Raw genomic sequence first — 9,908 nt, 5'->3', positions numbered from 1 at the left:
TGATAGTCTAGCCCCTCTCTCCAGCTAGACTGTGAGCTCCAAGCAGGGAGTGTGTTTGCCATGTTCACCACTCCAGTGCCTAGTCCTGCGCTGCATCTAGAGGATGGCCAGCACATTTTTGTTGAATAAGTGAATAACACATCTCTGCCTACTGATGATGGACCTGGGCCCCAACCTAACAGTAGGGACTATAGCCAAGCGATGTGGAATCTAGCATTGAGTTACTCCCCAAAAAACACAATGTAACTGTTGCAGATACACTCCCAACTGTGTTAAAGCTACCATGGAGAAAATGCCCTTATTTATTTATTTTAGATGCAGTCTTGCTCTGTCACCCAGGCTGGAGTGCAGTGGCACGATCTCGGCTCAGTGCAACCTCTACCTCCCGAGTTCAAACAAGTCTCCTGCCTCAGCCTGCCAAGTAGCTGGGACTACAGGCGCCCACCACTACACCTGGCTAATTTTTTTGTATTTTTTGTAGAGACAGAGTTTTACCATGTTGGCCAGGCTGGTCTTGAACTCCTGACCTCAAGTGATCCGCCCACCTTGGTCTCCCAAAGTGCTAGGATTACAGGCATGAGCCACCGCGCCCAGCCCAAAAATACCCTTATTTTAAAATTTCATGGCCTGGGCAGCCTTGGGCAGCTGCGAGGGACACAAGCTTAATTTCCCAGTTGGTGGCCAGCTGACATTGTAGCAGTTCCTTTACTAAAAACTCCTTGGCTGGCCATCCTTGCAAGCATATCTGTGGCTACAGGGAGTGCATTTAAAGGGAAGACACATATGCATGGAAAAAATATACCAATCTGATGGCATAGAAAATCTTCCTTAGATGTCGGCTTTGTCTCATCACTGCATTTAAATATCAGACAGCAGCCTAGAGATATCTTTATTTAAACCCAGGAACATGGGCTCAAGATTATTTTGATACAGAATGAAGACATAGACTTCATTTATTAATTTATACTTCCTAGAATTTTTTTTTTTTTTTTGAGACAGAGTCTCACGCTGTCACCCAGGCTGGAGTGCAGTGGCACGATTTCGGCTCACTGCAACCTCTGCCTGCTTGGGTTCAGTGATTCTCCTGGCTCAGCCTCCCAAGTGACTGGGATTACAGGCACATGTCACCACACTCGGCTAATTTTTGTATTTTTAGTAGAAATGGGGGTTTCACCATATTGGCCAGGCTGGTCTCGAACTCCTGACCTTGTGATCCGCCCGCCTCGGCCTCCCAAAGTGCTGGGATTACAGGCGAGAGCCACCGCGCCCGGCCTATACTTCCTAGAGTTCTTAAAGAATTTCTAGCTTCTGTTTCTTTAAACATGTTTTATTAGCTTTCTAAATTATGAAAGTAAATATAACTGGAAAAATTCAAAATCCAAAGTCAATGGAGTAAAAAAATGTAACTCCCTTGTTTCCCCTACCCGCGAAACCGTGGTTAACAGTCGGTGTGCACCCTTACAGATGTTTTTTCTATGAATATACAAACATTCGACTTGTTTCTTGGACTTCACGTCGCAGTCCAAGGAGAATCATGTGAACGGCATAAAAGCAGCATGTTCTGAAGACTGCAAACCATAACATTTCCATATCTACTGACTCAGAATTCCTGTTTCTAAAGGACCGCACCCACGTGGCTCTGTGCATCCTCAGCAACTTGGTCTTTCTTCCTTTGCTGAGTTTGGTTAAGAGTAAGGGCCGATTGTTGAGTAGGCTCAGTTCACAGGTGCCTGAAATTCCTACTTAGCAATGTTCCTTTCCAGCTGATTCCGCCTCCGAGAGCCTTAGGAAAAAATGCTAACAGTTGAGAGTGAAGCGTCCTTAATTGCTCAGTCCAATTATCTAGATGGGTCCAGGTTCGGTTTCGATTCAGAGATAAGGACCAGGGGGCGGGAGCGCTTCCAGGTGCGCCCCTGGGGAGGCTTGCTTCCCCGCGGAGCGCACGCGGGTCTCGCTGGCTTAGCTGGGCCTTTCAAAACCAGGTAACGTCTCCATCCCGTAGCACCAGGGTTACCTGGGGGCCTCAGAATTGTCAGCTGCGTCTCTGAGTCACCTCGGAACTCCCCGAAGGAGCGCGGGGCTAGGAGGGCTCATCGGTGGGTCCGGGGGCCCTCGCTGGTAGGTGTGGTTGGCGCCAAGGCCGCCTCTGGCCGGCAGAGCCCTGCAGTGTCCGGAGGGGGTGGTCAGAGTCCGGTCCTTTAGGCCTCGCCTGGGTATCCGCCTTGCCCCTTGGGCCGCGGCACGGGTTCGGGCCGAGCGCCCGGCATCTTGCGTTTCCGGCTTCCTGAGACGGGCGTGGGACCTCGAGGAAACCACTCTGCATGACCCCACTAAGAGAACTAAGGACCACTACTCCCCAGTCCTGTCCTGGACGGCTTCATAAGCCAGAGGATCCAGGGGCAGTGCCAAGCAGGGCACCACTCTAGGTCGTGAGCACCAAAGAGGTGGAGCAAAGGTCAGGCCCCACAGTGGCCCAGGCTTCCGTCCCCCGCCTCCCCGGCGTGGCCATTCCTCACCCGCTCCAGCACTGGAGGGGGCGGTCGGGGTCGGTCTAGTTCCGGTTACAAACTGGCCAGAAAGGCCACTGAAGTCTCGCTAGGCGATGCGCCTAGTCCCCTAGCCTCAGACGAACCGCAAGAGGGGCCACCAGCAACTGGAGGGGCGGAGGCTGGAGCTGAGTTTCATTCGTGTTTTTGGAGCTGCCGGGCTTTTCCAGGGGGGTCTCCTTCCTAAAGGCCCCCTTTCCCCAGCTTAACCCTCGGCTTTGCAGGCGGGTGCGTGGGGGCTGCAGGGTCCCTGAAAGCCGCGGGGTGCGCGGGCCCTGTGGGTCCTGGTACCGGGTGCGAGAGCGGAGCCCTCCCAAAACTTGGGGTGCGGGGCGGGGCCGTCAGGCGGTGACGTGAGGGGCGGGGCCGGGCCCCATTGGCGGGCGGGCAGGGACGGGGCGGGGCCGGGCGCTCCGGGCAGCTGCTGCGCCTGGAACCGGAGCGGGGAGTGAGGCGCAGCGGCAGCGGCGGCAACAAGTGCCGGAGGCCAGCAGAGCCGAGCCAGAGCCGTCCCTGCCGCCGACGCTGCCGGCCCGCCCGTTCGGGGCGCCGCGCATGGAGCGTGAGCTGCGGCGGTCGCCGGGCTGAGCCGCGCGGAGCGGCCGGGACGTGGATGTGGCCGCGATCTCCCGCCCTTGCCCCCGCCCCGCCGAACTGGAGCTGCTCCCGGACAAGGTAGGGCCCGGGCGGCGAGCACCCCCACCGGCTCCCTCCCCGCTGCCCTCTCCCCGCCAGGCCCCTCTACCGGTCCCCTCCCGCCTCCCTGCTCTCCGGATCCGCCCTCCGGACCCCCTACTACCCCCGCCCGGTTCCTCTCCGGTTCCGGCTTCGTACCCGCGCCCCGGTGGAGGAAGCCGTCCCTAGGTGGCTTCTGCTGCATTTAAGCCTCCCCTACCTTCCCGCCGTCCCAGCCACCCAACCCCAGTCCAGAGGGAGACGAGAGGGACACCGCCCGCTGCGGGGCTTAGGAGCCTCCCAACCCATTCCGTGCCCACCTCGCCCGGGAGCCCGGGGACCTTCCCCCTCCCCGCTGCACCCCAACTTCCGGGGGATCCGGCGCCGGGGCGATGCGGGCTTTGGCAAGGGGCATCTGGGGCCGGGCCTCATCCGGGGCGCACGGGCATTTCGGGGAGGGGGACGCGCGTGATTCCTCGCTCGCACCCTCGCACCCCACCCTCGCACCCCACGCACCCCACCCTCGCACCCCACCCTCGCACTGCGCCGGCCTCCCGTGCCGCATGGGGAGATCAGGTGTTTTGTGAGCCAAAGAGCCGCCGGCAGCCGCTCCCCACCCCCAACCTCTGCCACTTCTGTCTCCGGCTCCCCCAAAACTGGTTTCTGCCAAACTTAGGGAGAATCTTTCGCTTTGACCTTTAAAAAAATATTCCACGCCGCCTGTGTTGAATGATTAACCAGGCTGCTAGCCCGAGTCGTGGGGGTGGGGTGGGGTGGGGTGGGGCGGGGGGGTGGGTGCTGCCAGGCCAGGAGCGCCTGAAGCCGGACTCTGCCAGACACCCCTCGTGGGAAGGTGGGCGTGGGGGGCCCTGCCACGGCTGCGGGCGCGGGGCTGGCGGCTACTCCAGCACGGCAGGCGGACCCTTCTGGAGGCGATAAACCGAGTCACCTGGTTAATTTCCAGGCCATGGTATTTGACACTCGGGGCTGGGGAGCCGCAGAACTCCCTGTCCCCCCATCAAGTGGAGGAGCAGTCGGGAGACTCCCCACAAGTGTCACAGCGTCGAAGCTCATCTTTAAAAATACGTACGTTTATAGCCTGGGTTAGCGAGGAGGCGCTCTCCTGCCCAAAACGTAGGGGTGGTTTGTTGAGTGTACTTAGCTCACAGGTGCCTGAACTGTATCCCCCCGTGGCCGCCTCAGCCACCCCAACTTCGCAGAAAGATTATTTAGAACAATTAAACCATATTCTTCTGCCCTTCTCTTGTTGGAACCCTACCGTAATATCTGATTGCGAAGCCAGTTGGTGAATATAGAATTCTACTTGTTAAAACAAATTCTTCCGGTGTAATTATTTGTGCCTCTGGAGGTGGTAAACGAAGTGGCCCACAGGGCCAGGACTGGGAGTGGAAAGGCGGGGACCCTGGCCGAGCCAGTCCCGGGGCTCCGGTGCCGGCTTATGGTCCCACCCATGCGGATCTGACAGTTGACCTGGAGGGAGGACCGGCAGGGCAGGGCAGGGCGGTCACTTCCCACTGTCCTAGCTCCTGCTTGTGGTTCTTTTGAGTAGAGAGTGGTTAAGCCTGGAGGAATTTGGGAGAGTTTTACTCAGAGTCCTTGCGCTCTTAAACCAGATTAGTTTATAAGAACGGAGAAGTGCAGGAGCCCCATAGGGCTGTACTTGAGTAATTTGAGTAATCATTTTCCTCCCTGCCCAGCCTTTACAAATGTGTTTATCATTAGATCTTCTGTTTTTAGTTCAGAATATTGCTTTTTCTCCCTACAGCAAGAGTTCACTGTTTTTCATTTAGTTTTTGTGCAGATGACATTTGTATGATGGCCTAATTCTCTGTGAAACTGACCAGTTCTCACCCTTACCATTCATTAGATTTGATTCTGCCACATTTAGTTCAGTGATCTTGGGCAAGTTATTTTTCACCTGAGCCTCATTTTACATATCTGATGGTAGTGTCTGCTCTACAAGATTGTGTCTCAGGACAAATAGAATGTTTGTCAAAATCCTAGCACTGCACCGGGAAAGTTAAGAAGTGCTTAATAAGTGTTGGTCATTGCTGTAATCAGTAGAGAAGTTCCTCCTGGCATCGACTTCCCCTTACCAAAGACAGTAACCCTGTGGTAGCCGTTTATATTTGCCTGAGACTGAAATCGGCCATATTTGGCAGATGCACATCAGAAGATTCTTGAAACCTAAGTAATGAGGTAGTATTTTGAGGCAAATAAACATGATTTGCTTGTTGTTCAAAAATTATGAAGTTTTTTCTGGGCTTCTGGTGAAGAGCTGAGTAAATGAAGGGTTTGTAGTTTTGAAGATTTTCTTGTTTTAAAGAAGTCAAGTTTTAGGTTTCTGATACACCAAAGTTATGCTGAAAATCGCAAAGTGGAACTGATAATTCATAGTTGATTTTCACTATACTGTTCAAATGTGTGTGTGTTTTTTTTTAAATAGTTGCATTAGTGAGGCATCGTTGGTACAAGCTAAGATGTTCTGGAGAGAAATATGTGGGACTATGTCGGCTGATGCAGGGATAAAAGAAAAGGTGAATCCTCTGTTTCTCAAACTTTGAAACTTAGCTTAAAAAAAATTTTTTTTTGAAATGGAGTCTCACTCTGCCGCCCAGGCTGGAGTGCAATGGCGCAGTCTCGGCTCACTGCAACCTCTGCCTCTCGGATTCAAGTGATTCTCCTGCCTCAGCCTCCTGAGTAGCTGGGATTACAGGTATCCGCCACCACGCCCGGCTAATTTTTGTATCTTTGTAGAGACAGGGTTTCACTATGTTGGCCAGGCTGGTCTCGAACTCTTGACCTCGTGATCCCATCTGCCTCTGCCTCCCAAAGTGCTGGGATTACAGGCGTGAGCCACCACGCTCGGCCTTAGCTTTAAATGTTTTCTAGCAATGCTGGGGTTTCCTGAAAATCCTAATTTAGGGATGCTGATCCACAGCTGTTAATGTTCCTGACATACTGGGTCAGTGCTTTTCATTCTTTCTAATTTGGTTAATGGATGCAGTATCTAACTCTATTTAATTTTCTGTATTTTTTTTTTGACGGTTTTATTGGAAAGTCTGTTAGAGACTTTAAAAATAAATGCCTATGGTTACTTTTATAAACATTGAGATCTTGAGATCTTGCAACTAGGATAATACTTGGTTATGTAATCTATTGGCAACATCCCTGATGGTGGTACATACATTAACAACACTGAAAGATTCTCATAAAGGCCTTTTGGTCTTTTATGTAAGTGCCCAAGGGAAACTAAAGTCATTTGGTTGCTTGGTATTTTTGGTGTGTACAGAAGATTAAAAGATGAATTAAACTAGACTCTGAAGTGGTAAATGTTTCCTGGCTGCATCCAGTAAAGAAAACAGCACAAACACCCAAAAGTTGTGGACCCAGCTGTCTTTTTTTCTCCACTCTCTAAGGTGGGATTGCTGTTCCTAGGTACTTGCCAAATATGTCTGCAAATTATAGAGTGAATACATTCCTCTCTCTGGAGAGACAATTACTGTTTGAATAAGAGGTGTATATGTGTGTGGGATAAGGTTTTGGGAGAATTGATGTAACGATTTCATCATCACTCACTGGTAAGAAGGCTTTGCCAGGCTGAACAAAGCTTCAGCAAGGAGAACTTGATACTTGGTGGAAAATTTATGAGGGCTTGTGTGGCACAATTACTTTGCTGCTAGAAAAAGTTATTTGTACTGAGTTTTCTATTTGTTACAAATTTTAAGAATTGAGATTTTGCCCTCTGTGTTGCCCTGTGAGTATTAACGACCTCTGCCTACCAGCTTTGTCTTTTTGCCTTGTCTTAATTTTTGTAACAAAATTCAGATGTCTTTTGAGAGTCATAACATGTATCTTGTGCAATTTAACTTTAGGTATTTTCATATATAACTTTAAGAATATGTTACACATTATTTTCTGTGCATCTATAAGTTAAATTTAAAAAAACATTTTCTGATGTGGCTACAGAGGGGGAAATTCCCAGTAGCCAGGAAATTGATACTTTTTACTTTTCATTCTGTGGCATTTTAAAACAAAGCGTTCAGGTGTCTTCATTCTGATATGAGTAGGATGTACTTTGCTTACCAGAATGTTTGAAAAAAATTGATAATCCAAGGTGATCAATTCTAGCATGTGACTAGGTTCTGTCTGAGTGCCATGTGGTGGTTTAGTGGTTAAGAGCATAAACTTGGAGTCCATAAGATGAGGATTTTTTTTAACTTCATGTATAACATGCAGTAAAGTGTGAGAAGTGTTAAGCATGAGCTCATGTATGTAAGCTCTCAGATTAAGAAATAAACATTTTCAGTACTGCAGAAGGTTCCTGTGCCCATGTCTTGTCTGTGTTCCCACCCTCTCACCTTGAAGGAACTGTTACTCTTTCTTATATCATCATAGATGTGACTTCTATCATCATAGATGGGTTTTACCTGTCAATGTAAGCGGAGTCAGTCATGCAGTGTGGCATGTAGTCTTTTGTGAAATAGACTTGAATTCTATTTTTACCACTTCCTGTGTGACTATGGACAAGTTATTTAATCTGAGTCTCAGTGACGTATGGGAATGCCTAAAGTTAAAATTACATGAACTATTTCAGGATAAATTTTCTCAGTTGTAAAATGGGGAAGATAAAGCCCTCTGTCAGATTAACTGGGGAAAGGGATATAAAGCTACCCCTAAAATACCTAGCATTGCACCTGACTGCAGTTTCCTCTTCCCCTTTTTATTTCTTTAACTAAAGCAACTAGATCTTTTGTGTTTAAATGAGCTATTTCATTAGCAGTTCTGTAGGTCTTTTATTGAAAGAAGACAAATCTTTATGTAATACTTTGTTGATATAGCTTTAGCTTTAAGATGTATTATTTGTTAGTTGATTGCCTATTTTTGACATTTCCTCTCTAAAGACAGTCATTGAAATGTCCCATCAGAGCTGTTTGTCCACCTGTGTAACATGAGCTAGGATGCAGTGATGAGAACTGGTCTATGGTTGATGATGGAGCTTGTGGAAGAGTTTAGTTTGGGTGAAGAGTCATCGACAAGTGCCCAAGATGCTCCCAATATCTGCTTTGTTTAGTGAAATAATTATTTCAGAGGTGAAAGCACAGGGCCAATTATTTTAATTGCTTGCTTCAGACAAGCCACTTAAAACATTTTCAACTCTTGTAATCTTACCGTGTAAGTGGTATTACATAATTCCATGGCCTCATGTCTCCTTGTTTGGTACGTTTCATTTTTGGACCCATTCTTAAAATGTAAGTTGGGTAGTACTTGGCATTCTTTCTAAATGACTTTCATTAGATGTTTATTTAGAAAAAATACTCAGGATACAGTAAAGGAAAATAATTCCACCCTCTCTCACCACTATAACTACAGTTAACTTGATGTGGGTCCTTCTAAGTGCTTGTTTCTTCTTTTGTGCACTTCTAGAATGACCTTGGGAAAAACATACTTCCAATACTTTTACGGAAATTTAAAATGGAATATGGGCCTGCTTAGAGATGTCTAGCAGAGAAGGCAAGAGTCTTGGCAGGCCTCAGTTCAAATCTGTCCACACTGTGGTCCCTACTTATGGTTGTACCTTTGTTAGTGCTGAGCAGACAGTCCCCCGAGGCTCCATCAGAGGGTCCCCTGGTCTCCAGATTACAGTAGCCAAGATGGAAAACCTGCCCTGGAATACTTCTCCCTTAAGACCTCAAGGTGTTTGGCGAAGTGGGTAGTTTGTTCTCCGACCGAACACGCATTGATTGAGCACTTGGTGTATGCCTAGCACTGTGCTTGGCCTGTGCATGTTCATAGATGGGGCAGGCATGATTGCTGCCCTCAGTGGGCAGTGTGGTGGAGACAGCCAGGAACTGGTAAGATTGCCTTGGTAGAGGTGTAAGCAAATTATGTGTTGGAGGCAGCCAAGAAAGGCTTCTTAAGGAGGTGGCCTTTGGGCTTGGTCTTGAAGGATGTGAATAACATTTCAGGGGCAGAGAAAGGAAGGTAGAAGTGCTCAAGGGATTGTAGGCTGAGAAAACAGGACACGACGGAAAGGCTCATAGAGGTCTTTTGGGGAAACAGCAGGTGATCCCTTGGGTTTGGAGTGCATGGTGCTTAGAAAGGTGTAATAGGCCATGATGCAACCTTGGGAATCGTGCAGAGATGGGGCAGTTAATAGTTATGGAGGTAGTGAGGAATCAGTGAACGTTCTTGTGGTCAGGCGGGAGAGACGGTGTGCTAACAAGTTGTGGCCGGGCTTGCATTGAGGAAGATGGGCTTGAGCGTGAATGAGGCTAGCCTGACCCGGGGCAGGTCATTGCAGTCCCTCTGTTCTCTGCTTCCCATTTGCCCCCTACCAGTCTCTCAGAAAGAAGCTGCAGGGATCCTTTAAAAACTGAAATGACTTCTCTACTCAGAATCCTCCAGTAGCTCCCTGTCTTCTTCAGAAGAAAGCCAGAGTTCAGATGTCACCTACTAGGGTTGGTGATCTGCCCTTCTCTCCTATCCTCTCCTACCTCGCTTCTCCCGCTCATTTCACTCCAGGCACAAGGCCCCCCGCTTTCCTGCCTCTGGCCTTTGTGGTGACTGCTCCCCGTGCCTGGAACTATCCCCTCACCTCTTCTCCGAGAAGAGAGGCTTTCTCTGATCACCCTGCATAAGGCAGCCTTTCCTTATCCCCTGTGC

The 9,908-nt window shown here is 49.3% G+C and overlaps 1 protein-coding gene across 1 annotated transcript in view; it reads left to right on the top strand.

The window, feature by feature from the left end:
• The first annotated feature begins 2,976 nt into the window (after positions 1–2,976).
• Positions 2,977–9,908, top strand: part of B3GNT2 (UDP-GlcNAc:betaGal beta-1,3-N-acetylglucosaminyltransferase 2) — a 28,773-nt gene continuing 21,841 nt past the window's right edge. The window contains exon 1 of the mRNA XM_030921555.1: positions 2,977–3,221. The gene's annotated coding sequence lies outside the window, so the exon portion shown is untranslated. The remainder of the gene's footprint in view (positions 3,222–9,908) is intronic.

This window comes from Rhinopithecus roxellana, chromosome 17 (assembly GCF_007565055.1).
Source record: "Rhinopithecus roxellana isolate Shanxi Qingling chromosome 17, ASM756505v1, whole genome shotgun sequence".
In the NCBI taxonomy this organism is placed as follows: Eukaryota; Metazoa; Chordata; class Mammalia; order Primates; family Cercopithecidae; genus Rhinopithecus; species Rhinopithecus roxellana.
Note: the sequence above shows the minus strand (reverse complement) of the source record. Positions and strands in the feature narration are given on the sequence as shown.